General features: G+C 44.7%; 1 protein-coding gene across 1 annotated transcript in view; it reads left to right on the forward strand.

Moving 5' to 3' along the window:
• The first annotated feature begins 4,551 nt into the window (after window positions 1–4,551).
• Window positions 4,552–12,300, forward strand: part of ITGB2 (integrin subunit beta 2) — a 116,391-nt gene continuing 108,642 nt past the window's right edge. The window contains exon 1 of the mRNA XM_066575656.1: window positions 4,552–4,615. The gene's annotated coding sequence lies outside the window, so the exon portion shown is untranslated. The remainder of the gene's footprint in view (window positions 4,616–12,300) is intronic.

Here is a 12,300-nt window from a genome sequence, read left to right on the forward strand (position 1 = left end):
CTTCCTCTCTCACTAGCCCTAACCAGAGTAACGTCTTTGGCACAACTAAGACTGGTCTCCCGGATCTGAAGCTTTCTTACAGTATGAAGCATGGATCCATGTAAGTCTTTCGGCTAGTTTCACAGCTGTGGCAGTAGTCAGAAGCACCTGGTAGGGGCCATCAAATCGGGGCTCAGGAGGGTGCTTCCTGGGGAACTTCTTGACGCACACCCAATCCCCAGGCTGCAAGATATGTGTCCCAGTGTCTGCCTCTGAGTCTGGAAGAGAACACCTGTGCATAGGCTTTGGTTAGTTCTTTAACAACGGAAATCACATACTCAGTCAACACATCAGATTGTAATTGTAACCACTGAGGATAGTAACGACCTAGCCTTGGGGCTAGCCCAAACAATCTCGTAGGGAGACAATGTATAATCCCCCTGGGTTCATATCTAACACTGTATAAGGCTATTGGATGACAGTCTTTCCAAAGTGGCGTCATTTTTAAGTATCTTACTTTTTAGCGTGCCACTACGTCTCTCCACCTTTCCACTACTCTAAAGATGGTAGAGTATGTAAAAGGCCTGGGATACACCCAGAGCAGACATGACATGTTACATTCACCTGCGAAGTTTATACCTCTGTCTGACTCTGAATCACCTCTGGTACCCCATATTCACAGTTTACCTCGTTCATGAGCTTCTTTGCGGTTACCTACTTGTTTACCTTGGTAACAGGGTCGGCCTCCAACCTGCAAAGACATCAACAACAACAAGCACGTAGTCATACTTCCCAACAAGTGGGAGCTGAACGTAGTCAATTTGCAATCCCTGAAATGGGTAGAGTGGTCCCGGCAAGTGTGATGTGGCAAATTTACTTCTGCCCTGACTTACCCATGGCATAGATCATGCTAAACCGGACAAATGATGCAGCAGCTACAGAGAACCTAGAAGTCGCCCAACCTCTTTCAAGCGTCGTCGTCATTACTGCTTTACTAGGTGGGTCTTTCCGTCCATCAGCTGGGCCATCATGGGATACAGGAACTGTGGTGGGCAAGTGCTGTTGACCGTTCACCACACACTGTCCTGTTTCTGCTTCTCCCATATTAGTCCATTTATTCTTTCCTTCCTTGCTGGCTGGTAACTGTAAAAGTCTTTAGCATATCAAAGTCCAAATTTTTGTCAATGTCCAAAGTTTTTTTACCACTGACTCATGCTGTCATTATCTTTCTTCTTTCTTCCACGGCTTGAGGGCCGCTGCCTTTGCTGCGCTGTCAGCGAGGGTGTCGTCTCTCGCCTCTCCAGTGTAGGAATCGGTGCGAACTCTCAACTTTGTCAGGTAGAAGTAGGGCCTCCATGCGACTCTGTACCGTTGCACCATTCTCAATTGGTTGTCCTGCTAAGGTAAAAAAACTGTCTGGCCTTCCATATTGGGCCGTAATCATGAGCTATGCCAAATGCATACCAGGAGTCAGTGTAAAGGATTGCCGGTCTTACCTCTCGCCACTCTACACGCCTCAGTGAGGGCCTTCCATTCCGCTTCTTGTACTGTGACATGCGGAGGCAGAGCTTCTGCTTCTAGGACATCTTGTTGTGTGACCACTGCATATCCGATGTGGAGTCATCAATCCTCACCCTGATACCATCTGCAAAAAGCTCAACATATGCATTATCAACAGAGGTTCTGATAACTGTTTGCATACCTGCAGTTTCTTACTGAATTAGTACTAAACAATCGTGCTGATGTTTTATTTCACATGGCTCGGAATCTTGTAGCACAAAATCATTTATTTATTTTTTTTTCAAACCCAATAGCTGATCTACAACACCTAGATCATCTATGACCCAGATCACCTATGCCTCCCCCCTTTTGAACCGCAATACTCAATGGAAAAAGAGTCATTGCGTTCAAACTAGTAAACCAAGAGGCACAAAAACAAGCACTTTGTAGGTCAAGGTGACATTGTATGCAGCGAAGTCTGAGCAAAAATCTCCTTACAAAAAAATGTTTTTTGTTTTTTTTTTTTGTTTTTTTTTCCCTTTCAGGTCGCAGTTAGTATTTTTTAACACAAGGGGGCGCCACACAATTCAAATTTTACGTCACCCAGTGTAATAGTATTTCAGGGTATGGCCAGCGTTTAGCTTTTACTCTCCTGTCGGAATATAATTATAGCTTCAGTGTAGACTGACACTAGAATATACAAAAGACTTAAAGAAAAACTAAAGAATACGGATGAATTAACATCCTACTCTGGGCAATTCAGTCCCTCTTTCTTCACATAAAAAGTAAAATTACTTCACCAAATTGCATGAAAAAGTTTGCTGGGTGACTATAGGGAAATTATTCCATCTGTAGGAGCCTTCCATAACATCATCGGTCTGAGCATCCATTGGAGAAGCGGGCAGTGGAAAACAGAGCCCCTGGGAACATGAGAGAGCGTCCCCTGTCATGTATTCCCGGCCTCTGCCCCCCATGCATCAACTCCAATCTTCCATGCACTATAAACCAGCTTAGTCATCTACTATGTCCCAAGCTGCATCTCCACAAAGGTTTGTTTCCCTGAACTTATCACACATCCAAAGTGGCCACATCTTGGAGCGTAACAAAGTCTGGTCAAACAAAACCTTTGTTCAGACAATCATGATGTTAGCACTGGATACAGTGGCATTGGGAAATATAGGCCTCCCAAATGCAGCAAAATGGCCGCCAGAGGCAGAAAGGGGCTACAAATCTCCCAAGTGAGGCAAAATGGCTGCCGGAGGAACGGGCGGGGCCAGGGGCAGCAGCACTCCCAGGTGAGGCAAAATGGCTGCTGAGTAGCAGCACTTCCAGGTGAGGCAAGATGGCTGCTGAGTAGCAGCACTTCCAGGTGAGGCAAGATGGCCGCTGGAGGAGGAAGGGGCGGGGCCAGGTCCTGTCCCGGATGGGGAGGGACCGGAAGTAACATCACACACCCTGAAAGTGAGCACATGGGGGGAAGTAACTTCAGGGTGGGGGCAGGCCTCACTACATTTTCTGCAGAGTCACACTATGTTGGATTGTAAACATTGCAAGCACGGCCGCCATTACAGGGAGGGGCTGTAGTCAACACAAAGACATTACATTGTTCATAAGCAATACACATACCCCCCCCCTACATGCTTTCTCCTTTTTAGCAATCTAAAAACACCTTTCTTTCTGCTAGGCTTCCTGCTCATCTTCTGAAAACTTTCTACAGCCTATCTTATCTGTCCATGACCTAACATTTCTTTCTGCAACTTTTCCTGGTCCTTCTCTTTGTATAACATTTCTACATGTTCAGTAAACTCTGCTGCCTTTAGCAACCAGATCACAAGCTCTATGACCTTTGTCCTTGCTCACTTTGCTCAACTCTATGCTACCTGCTTATTCTATTCTATTCAAAGTTTCTGCACACAGTACTGTTTCTCTTGTAAAATCTGCTTTCTTCAAATCCTTCCCATATAACCTCTTTCCCACTCAGAATTATAATGCACATTAATTCTACAAAACACAGGGAACTACAAAGTAAACAGAAAGGGTTAATTGGAAAAAAGCTTTCAGTTCACTCTTATCAGCAGCCCTCCCCCCAACAATAAACACTGCACATTCTTTCTATAATACCAGACAGACGGGATTACTGGAGAATACCCACAACGGCTCAAGGTATATATATATCTCATCTACCTTTTTTAACAACCCACCGTCTAGTAATCCCCAAGAGCACTTCTTGTACACGATCTAGACAGGACATTTAGCTATACACAGAGACTGACGATTATTTTCAATGACCAAAACCTCAATAATATTCTGGAGAAATCAGCCGTCACAAAGCACGACTATACTTCATACGTACATACCTTTCCACATATGAGAACATAACACGCTCAATCATAAAGTTAAGTATACGTATCATAAATCTTCCTAACCTCACACTAGTATTACCTAGGAGCACGTGTCACTGGCGTGTTCCCTCAGACTTAAACAGCCGAGTCCGCCCTCCCGACACATTAACCCTCACAGAATTTATCTCTTGGTCTTGCATAAACAATTTTTAACCGTCTCAGACACAACAGCATACACAGCGTACAAAATACCCCTAGACAGGTAACGTGGTGGTTTTACCGAGTGGACAGAACTAGAGTTATTACCTGTCTTTCAGTGAAGGTCCAGTCTGGATCAGGAACAGGCAGAAAAGCAGCCAGAACCCAGCTTTGACACAGGTAGATAAAGCAATCTTACCGTGTTCTGTAGATTTTCGGGCCCCTGAGTTCTGCGTGCCATCTGCCGATCTCTGTACGTTCCAGGCTGTGACCTCACAGATCCACTCGCCCACCCAGGGACGCCAATTGTGCTGGATTATGTTTTTCTCCAGCAGGCTTTTGGGGTATTTTGTCGCTTTCCTAATTGTGTGGAAGCAGTATGCGCACACTGACCAAGTCAAACACAAGGTATGAATCTCATGTTAAAAATGGCTCTCCTGGCAGAGACGTCCAGACAGGCCTTTTTATTGAAAAAGGATAACACCTGCCCTTTATGGGCGTTTAACAGATTACATCACTAACATATATATATTCTTATTCGCTAGATTATACAGAGTCTCCCACCTCCCTACCCTCCCGTCCTCACGTCCGCCAAGGTATGGACTTTGTATTCTTTAGCATGCAGACAGCCTTAAGGAATTCTGTGTTGACAAATGATTTGTTTAACTAGCTTGTGTTTGAAGAGTGGAAGGGGCCTAGGTAAATACTCAGTATTAAACACAGGATATACACGACACTATGGCCCTTAACTCTTAGAGGTCTCTTGTGCAATCCCTATGTACTTAGAGCAAATACATCACCCATCCATTGGCTAGCAAATACCATGATTAGATTGTGTGTGTCCTTTAAACTCTTGAGCTAAAAGTCATTACAACAACAAAATACATTTGGGTTATATTAATCGATAGACATTTTATACTAAATAATTATCATGTCTATCACAGAACCTGCCCTAACTTAAATGGCTAATGAGTTCCAGATAAGTTTTTTTCCACATACAAGTACTGCACATCTCCTTGTGTATCGTGCATGCATTTGCGCACCCTTATAGACTTCTATGGGATCTTTGCTGCACAAATGCACCAAAAAAAAAAATAGAGCATGTTTTATTTTTTTGGCACGCACACGAAATGCGAGTGCAAAATCGGCAAATGCGTATGAACCTATTGCCATGAATAGGTTCTATTCTCTGAGCTCTTATACTTTTTCTCTGTAAATTCCTTTCTTGCTTTTGTCTGAATGGGGCCTTACATGGGGAAATATGCAGTGTTTAAATGTGAAAAGCTGATAGACATCTACAGATATAAAGCTCTCGTAATTGCACTGAAAAAAATCTCCCAAATAAGACCAGAAAAATCATCCTTTTTAGCCAAAATAAGAAAATAAATAGATTTACGCTTCATTCTTTTGTTTTAAAGTAATAAAGCTAATAGTTTCATTTTACAAAGTGGCTTGAATGTTATAGATCCATTAATTTCTTGCTGATTTAAATGTTTTCCTACGAACTCATAGAATCATAGAATGGTAGAGTTGGAAGGGACCTCCAGGGTCATCGGGTCCAACCCCCTGCTCAGTGCAGGATCACTAAATCGTCCCAGACAGATATTTGTCCAGCGTTTGTTTGAACACTTCCATTGAAGGAGAACTCATCACCTCCTGTGGTAACCTGTTCCACTCATTGATCACCCTCACTGTCAGAAAGTGTCTTCTAATATCTAATTTGTGTCTCCTCCCTTTCAGTTCCATCCCATTGCTTCTGGTCTTTCCTTGTGCAAATGAGAATAGGGCTGATCCCTATGGACTGTGACAGCCCTTCAGATATTTGTAGACAGCTATTAAGTCTCCTCTCAGCCTTCTTTTTTGCAAGCTAAACATTCCGAGATCCTATAACCGTTCCACATAGCACATGATTTGCAGACCGCTCACCATCTTGGTAACTCTTCTCTGAACTTGCTTCAGTTTGTCTATGTCTTTTTTAAAGTGGGGTGCCCAGAACTGGACACAGTATTACAGATGAGGTCTGACTAAGGAAGAGTAAAGAGGGATAATTACCTCACGTAATCTAGACTCTATGCTTCTCTTAATACATCCCAGAATTGTGTTTGCCTTATTGGCTGCTGCATCACATTATTGACTCATCTTCAGTCTATAATCTAGTAGTATACCCATGTGCACTGACACTCCATTCATCTTTTTGGGACTGCTGGAAATTGCAAAGTGTTTCTATCTCCAGAATCCTATAGAGATGAATAGGGTAGTAGTTTGAATGCTTGACCACCCCTCCATTCACGTGGAAAGAGTAGACATCCTTGTTTTGGTGATTAGTATTGGTCCTAGTGGTCACACTCCACTAGACACTTATTGCCTACACTGTGAATAGGTGATAAGTTGTTTTAGTGGAACAACCCCTTTAAGGAGTTGTTGGGGCTGCACATTAGATACTAGTGTAGTATGTCTCCCCCGTAAGACATGAGTTGGCATGACATGGACAGTGAGAGCAAGGCCAGCAGGGGACAGGGGGTGAGCGGAGATGTGTGAGCTGTCAGGGGGATGGCCCAGTACATGTGTGTATGGGGAGGCATGTACAGGATGTACGGACATGGGCGTGACCTGGGCGTTAACCTGTAGCTCAGCCCAGCCAACCCATGTCTTCCAGTGCAGACATACTACACTAGTACCTGCACCTTATTCTCTACTGCTATCCCTATCAAGGGATGTTTTTTTAAAACCAAATTCTTTACCTTATGAGAGTTACTACAGTTCCTTAAACTCATTAGGCACCAATATATTTTACACAGCAGTGCCTGAGATATTAGCTTGGGGATCACATGGACATAGAGAGCGTTTTACAAAGTTTATGTACTTACTCTAGACATGGGTGAAAGATATGTTGCCTTTGAATAGCTCTGTCAACAAAAATAGTCATGTTAAAGGTGTTCTTCTAGTTCTGCAAAAATAAAGTGTGATAAAAACTTATGCAACTTTGTAATGTACTCTGTGTTTCAATTCCTCATCATTTTTCCAGATTTCTACTTGTCATTAGTGAATGGAAACATTCCTGTTTACTAGAGGCTGAAAACTGTAAATACCTAATTTTCAAAAATCCGAGTTTGATATAACTTTAACCAGTATGAGTAATCCTCTGTAAATTGTAGAGATCACTTTGGATTATCCCTATCTGAAAGGTCTCCCATGTATGTGCAGATCATAGGAGACTTGTTCTGTGGATCACTCACAATCATCTGGTTTCACTAGGTGAGTTCCATAAGGCTCCAGAAAAGATCACAGGGAAGCCTTCACAACCGGGGTGCACAACATGTACCTTGGGGGCCCACATGCCTTTCTGTGTGGCCCCAATCATCTCGACACAGAAATATCTATGTGTGGCTGATCACATGTAGTTTCCATATCAAGGTAAAGGGGAGTGGCACATAGGAAGGCAACAGGAATGGACACCTACTAAGGGTGCACTGTGTAGCCATGTCTAGGTCCCCTATATATTAGGAGAAGTGCTAAGAGTGCACTGTGTAGCCATGGCTGGGCCCAATATATATTAGGACAAGTGCTAAGGGTGCACTGTGCAGTCATGTCTGGTTCCCCTATATATTAGGACAAGTACTAAGGTTGCACTGTGTAGTCATGTCTGGGTCCCCTATATATTAGGACCAGTACTAAGGGTGCACTGTGTTGCCATGTCTGGGACCCTTATATATTAGGACAAGTAATAAGAGTACACTGTGTAGCCATGTCTAGGTACCCTATATATTAGGACAAGTACTAAGGGTGCACTGTGTAGTCATATCTGGGTCCAATATATATTAGGAGAATAAAGTCTCTTGACCTGTTTGGCACTCCCGAAATGAGTGTGAGTTAAGGGCCATTTATACGCAAAGACGATCTGTTAGGTTGTGCTACTGGATTTTGTTGTTCTACAGGTCTCCAGGAGCACACCTGCACAGTTGAGGGATATTTTTTTCTGCTGGGTGTAGTTAGCTCAGTTCAGCCAATCCCCAGGGTCTGGATGTATAAATATATGTACTCCTGCCCCTCCGCACGAGGAAGCTGTATCTCCTCAGTCTTGTCTGTCTGTGTTTGTGTCATGTCTGCTTGCAGCTTGCTATGTGTGTAGTGTCTGGTCAGCTTGCTGTGTGTGTAGCGTCTGGTCAGCTTACTGGGTGTTTTGTGTCTTTCTAGAGTAGGGACTGCAAGACATGAGGAGTCTTGTCGCGGCCTTGCAGCTTAAGTTTATTGGCCAATGTACCAACTAATCCCTCGTACTTATATTCAGCTTTATCATCTGCTTAGTGTGCGAGGTTGAGAGGTAAGTGTGTTTATCATCTGTCAATTACCAGTTTGTGCATTTGGTTTGTCCATACTTGTCCTGGTTCCATGTACGACCTATTCCGGGAGAGCCAGGGCCGAGGTTCCAGCGTGGGGCCACCTTTATTGAAGCGATCACTCTGCTTGTTAGGTAGGGCCTCGCCATCTTCCCTTTAGTACACGGTCAGTTTTTCCTTCCGTATCTGGTGTGACATTTGTGTCGTTTTCCCCTTAGTCTGTCGGTATGTCAGTTATTCCAAATCCATGTCCTTTGGTCACGTTCGTGTGGGCCTGGTGCTTATTTGTCCACACGAACATAACACAATCTTTCAAACGATTGAAAGATTGACAGTTTTAGCGATCGTTTTGCATAAAGTGTTAATGGATACTAATGTCCATTAACACTTTATCAGCTTCATTGACATGCAAAAGGGCCTCCGGAGCTGTTTACAAGGTACAGCATTTGGTCTGAGCTCTGCACACAGCTCCATTGTTCTCGCAGGGCGTGTCGGCAGAATACAATGTAATCTCTGGCGCCCATGCAGAACACAGCGTGCGGTCCCTGTTATCTCTCTCTGGCTGCATGTTAAATTTTAAGCTCACCGAAGAGTGAACGATGTTAGCGTTTACACGCAATGATTATTGCTCATATGCCATTGTTTAAACAAATTTTGAGCAATAATTGTTGTGTGTAAATGGGCCTTTAGAGGCATTGTATATATATATGCAGCTCTGTCCATTGTAGTTTATAGGACGTATGAATGTCAAGCTGTTAACGCGACATCCACCATCTACAATGAGGACAGCCACATGCATTGTCTCCTCCTCTCTGGAGTGCTGTTTGGGGGCAATTTACATAAATGTCTGGAAATACCCTTACGGCCTTTGGAATGTGGCCCAATGTGACCAGAAAAAGTTGTGCACCCCTGTTACAGAGGCAGAGATTCTATGTGAATCTGCTGTCTACACTTGCTTAAAGAGGTGGAAACAGGACAAAGATCTCCCTATTCTATTACAATTGCTTTTATGGGTTATATTGGAGGAGATTGTCTAAGGCCTTCCGCACACGGGCGGGTCGAACCCCTTGTGCGGGATTCCCAAAGCAGAGTTCAACCGATGCCGACCGGTAACCCCTGCGTCCCTGTCCAGCGGCTTCTTTCTGCAATTCGGATGTGCCAGCCGGCACTCCGTCACGCAAGCGCAGCAGCCGCCGGTGCTAGGTGATGACGTGGATCCTGCGATACTTCCGCAGTGCTCACTGCAGAAGTGCTGCAGGACGGATGGCTTCCATTGACTTCAATAGAAAGCCATCTGTGCCTAGCCCATACAGAATCACAGCATGCTGCGATTTCTTCTCCGCAATCGATTTCTATTTGTGGAGATGAAATCACGATTTGCCATAGCATGCTATGGGACGGTATTTGCTGCGAAGTCCGGAGGCGGACATCCCTCGCACAACTATAGTTAGAAAAAAAGAAACTATCGCGTGTAATCTGCATATTTCTTTCCTGTTTTTGTTTTTTTTCAATGCAAATCTTCTCTTGCTGTCCTTGCTGAGTGTGATATAAGAGCTGCGTTGTGTGGTCTGAGCACTGCAAATGCTCCTCTCTGCTTACCTTCTAACATCTCATAGCATGCAGGCTCACGGCCTTTTACACTAGTATTTTCACTTCTGTTTTGCTGTTCCATCAAGCCCATAGAAATGTATTGAAGTAAAAGGTCTTTAAATCCGTTTCTGTATTTTCCGTCTCCATCCGTTTTTTAGGCTTGATAAAAAGCACAGACTGTTGCATTTTTAAGACCAGAATACAGATGAATCCTTTTTTATTGTGCAGCGTCCGAGGAGCGAGCCCTTAGCCTAGGAGATAGCGGGGTAGAGTTTGGGCCTTGTCACGGAGCTCTACCATCTCCCACCCTGAGGGCAGCACAGGACCCGTCCAAGGAACCGAGGGCAGGCTATTCAAAAGATAACTCAATCTGTGGTTTACCTTAAGACCTTGTCACTCGTGACGCCACTGTTCCATCCTCTGCGATGATACTCCATTAAGGCGAATAAAATAGTCCACACACAGGAATATGTTTTAAAAGCAGGACTGGGAATGGTCGGTAAAGCCCATTTACTTGGGAATAACTTGGAACAGTCCAGCACAACAGTTTACATCCACCAGGAATCAGACACTGCAATCCAAGATGTGGTGTGACAGGGAGGCTTCTCAGGTACGCAGGAGAAAACCAGTCTTGTTATCTGTGGGGTCCTGGTCCCGGCGACACTTAACACTCACTCCAACTCTCTACCAGTACACAGTCACAATATCCGTTGCATTCTGGTCTTATCTGGCGGTACTCTATCAACTCTCACTCCTTAGAAATAGTGCTGGCTTCACCTAGGCAACAGGCCCAGGCCAGGCTGTGGTATATCGCTCAGCTTCCTCCATATTTCACGCACAGACTGATCAGGGTCTGTGGGTGTCCAATGGTACTCCTCTCTCCGACTAAAGCAACAGACTCAACTGATGTATACACCTTGCAAACACATATATCAAACAAAGTCACAAGACACACAACAAGGTACATTTTCCAGACATGATCCAGACAGCAATACAAATCAAATCCATGCAACATAGAAGACACTGACAATACATAGGCACAGGACAAATGCATTCATATTTATGGAGAGGCCCCGCTACTATGGGCCACTACAATTGTACTATATTCAGGGGAGATGGATGGCACTTAAAGACAGTCTGTTTTTCCAGCTTTGTCTGATTTATGTGTGGCGGTAGTTCTTTAATCAATGTGGTTCGAACTGTATTCTTGTAATACTGAGGTCCTAGGTTTGGTACTGGTGTATGTTGACGCCACCGGAAGTGGTGGTTGTACACCACTGTTAGGCTGCTTGACAGCTAGGTGACACCCCCATGGCTCATTGGCTGAAAAGCTCTTGATTGCCTGCCTGTCGCAAGGTCGTAGGAGCGTGGAAGGAGTGTTGTCATGGATGGAGGGTTAGGGGTTGTTTCACAGTTAGGAATGCATTATTAGCTGTAAATCCTTCCATGTATGAGCCAGCCGGCATTAACGTGGAAGCATTTACTGTTCATTATTTACGCTTAACTGTGAAACAACCCCTAACCCTCCATCCATGACAAAACTCCTTCCACGCTCTTAGGCCACACTGCTTGGAACTTATGCGGCCGTGTCTGAAGCCCACCCCCCTGCTGCCGGAGCTCCCGATGCTGTGCTGCTGTCCGGCACCTGGAAGTTTGCCATCTTCCCTGCAGATCCGGTGCTCTCCATCCCCTGTTGTGTATGTCCCTACTGCCACAGGAGCCTCCACTGTTTGGCCACTGCTGTGCCTTCTCCCCTACTCTCCGTCCCCCACTGTCAAGGTCCCCGGCACCGCCACTCTCCGTCCCGTCCCCCGCTGTCAATCTGGCCAGCCCTACTGCTAATAGCCAATCAGGAAGTGGGGGCATCACCTGGCTGTCAAGCAGCCTAACACTGGTGTACACCCACCACTTCCGGTGGCATCAAGGTACACCAGTACCCGTAGGTTCAAATCTCATCAAGGGCAACATCACCCTTTGTTCAGATGTAAACCTACAACTCCAGCACAGCAAAGCAATAGTGATAACAACTGAGCCACCACACTTGCTTTTCATTGCCTGAGAAAGAAAAGCAAGAAGAATAAACACAAAGAGAACATAAAAAGCCAGTATAGACATCACCCGTGGTCAGTTCTGAGCCTATAATTCTGGCACTGCAAGGCAAAAGTGCTAATGACTGAGCTAATATGTTTGCAAAGGATAAACACAATGACAACATACAACCTCCATGCAGTTGTTGTCCATAGTCAGACGTGCACCTAGAACCCCAGTATTATAAGGCACCAGTGCTAGCCACTGAGCCATCAAACTTCTTTCTTCTTCCTTCTTCTCTGGAGAAGGAAAAGAAGATATTTTTA

Source organism: Eleutherodactylus coqui, chromosome 8 (assembly GCF_035609145.1).
Source record: "Eleutherodactylus coqui strain aEleCoq1 chromosome 8, aEleCoq1.hap1, whole genome shotgun sequence".
Taxonomy (NCBI): Eukaryota; Metazoa; Chordata; class Amphibia; order Anura; family Eleutherodactylidae; genus Eleutherodactylus; species Eleutherodactylus coqui.